The 2,185-nt window shown below is 51.2% G+C and overlaps 1 pseudogene across 1 annotated transcript; it reads left to right on the forward strand.

Moving 5' to 3' along the window:
- Positions 1–693: 693 nt before the first annotated feature.
- Positions 694–1,629, forward strand: LOC309684566 (olfactory receptor 14J1-like; annotated as a pseudogene). The gene has a single exon. The product of its transcript is annotated as an olfactory receptor 14J1-like (transcript).
- The last annotated feature ends 556 nt before the right edge of the window (positions 1,630–2,185 follow it).

The following is a 2,185-nucleotide window of genomic DNA, read 5'->3' on the forward strand; positions in this document are numbered from 1 at the left end:
GGGGCAGCTCCTGGCAGCCCAGACACAGGCAGGGACAGAGAGGGAGCTGCTGCCAGAAGTGCCCAGGCAGGGGGGATCCCGGCACCTCCGGCCACCCCCTGACCTTCAGACAACTTCTCGGCAGGAAGCCTCTGCTCTTCTCTCCCGCCTGCCCCACAGCCAAAGGGTCCAGAGCCCAAGATGCCTTCTCAGCAGCTGCACCTCCAGTCAAGGAGATGTGTTTGTGTCCTACAAGTGATGCACAACATAAAAGCAAGTGCCATGCAGTGTCTCTGTCTGGAGACAATGTCACTGAGGAGAAGGCTTCACTGCACGCCTGCCTGACTCCCTCTCCTCGCTTCATTTTTTCAGAGCACAGACATGTTTCTCCTTGTTTCCCCACCCCTCTGTTGAACTCTGCATCTAAGGAGTTTGGGAGGGGGTGCGGGTCAGCTTCTCTTCTGCCTCTGACTCTGCCTCTGACTCCTGCCCCAGAGGTGCCCTCATGGAAAGTAGGTGACGAAGCAGTATTTTACCCGATAAGGGAGAGTGTCACTGAGTTTGTGGGGTTGGGAATGAGCTGGATCATTCCTCATTCAGCTGTGGGAGGGGGATTTCTGTGAGGAATGGCATTGGGATTTCCTCAGAGAAGTCTCTCCCAGTTTATGACTGCCTTTTCCTTCTTGGACAGGTCCCCCTGCCCAGAGGCAGCAAATGTCCAACAGCAGCTCCATCACCCACTTCATCCTCCTGGCATTGGCAGACACACGGGAGCTGCAGCTCTTGACCTTCTGGCTCTTCCTGGGCATCTACCTGGCTGCCCTCCTGGGAAATGGCCTCATCATCACCGCCATCACCTGTGACCGCCGCCTCCACACCCCCATGTACTTCTTCCTCCTCAACCTCTCTGTTCTTGACCTGGGCTCCATCTCTACCACTCTCCCCAAAGCCATGGCCAACTCCCTCTGGAACACCAGGGCCATCTCCTATGCAGGATGTGCTGTCCAGCTCTTTTTCTTTCTCATTTTTATTTCAGCTGAGTATTTTCTCCTCACCATCATGGCCTATGACCGCTACGTTGCCATCTGCCATCCCCTGCACTACGGGACCCTCCTGGGCAGCAGAGCTTGTGTCCACATGGCAGCAGCTGCCTGGGGCAGTGGGTTTCTCAATTCTCTCCTGCACACGGCCAATACATTTTCACTGCCCCTCTGACAGGGCAATGCCGTGGACCAGTTTTTCTGTGAAGTCCCCCACATCCTCAAGCTCTCCTGCTCACACTCCTACCTCAGGGAAGCTGGGCTTCTTGTGGTTGGTGTCTGTTTAGCATTGGCGTGTTTTGTTTTCATTGTGGTGTCCTATGTGCAGATCTTGAGGGCGGTGCTGAGGATCCCCTCTGAGCAGGGACGCCACAAAGCCTTTTCCACGTGTGTCCCTCACCTGGCCGTGGTCTCCCTCTTTATCATCACTGGAGTGTTTGCCCATCTGAAGCCCCCCACCATCTCCTCCCCATCTCTGGACCTGGTGGTGGCAGTGTTGTACTCGGTGGTGCCTCCAGCAGTGAACCCCCTCATCTACAGCATGAGGAACCAGGAGCTCAAGGATGCCCTGCGGAAACAGGCCCAATGGATGCTGTTTCACCGACAATAACCTGCCGCCCCTTCTCCGCACATTGCCCAGAATTTATCTTAGACCACGAGCCTGAATTTTTCTCTTGTGATAATCCTGCTTATTGATATTTTTCTGGGTTTATACTACTTTTTTTGAGGCTTGATCCTACTGTGTCTGACCCTTGCACAACACTGAGTCAGATGTAGCCAGTCAGATAACAGCTCTTAAATGAAATGGGATGTCCCAGGTAGAATAGGGAGAAAAGGGAGAAACAGAAAAAAAAAGACATGGGCTTAGATAAATATTGTTTAAAAGAACAGTAACAGAAAAGATAATAATAATAATAATAATAATAATAATAATAATAATAATAATAATAATAATAATAATAATAATAATAAACAAAATTAAGTGATGTAACACAAATTGCTGACACTTCCCAATGATTAACTCCCCAGCCTGTCCGGAGATGTGATCACCGATCCCTGCCCCCCTGCTAACTCCCATTTATATACTGAGCATGACAGCTATGGGATGGAATATTCCTTTGGCCAGCTTGTCTTGTCTGTGGCCCCCCACCCTCTACGGGAAGTTG

This window comes from Vanellus vanellus (assembly GCF_965231255.1).
Source record: "Vanellus vanellus genome assembly, contig: HAP1_SCAFFOLD_33, whole genome shotgun sequence".
Classification (NCBI taxonomy): Eukaryota; Metazoa; Chordata; class Aves; order Charadriiformes; family Charadriidae; genus Vanellus; species Vanellus vanellus.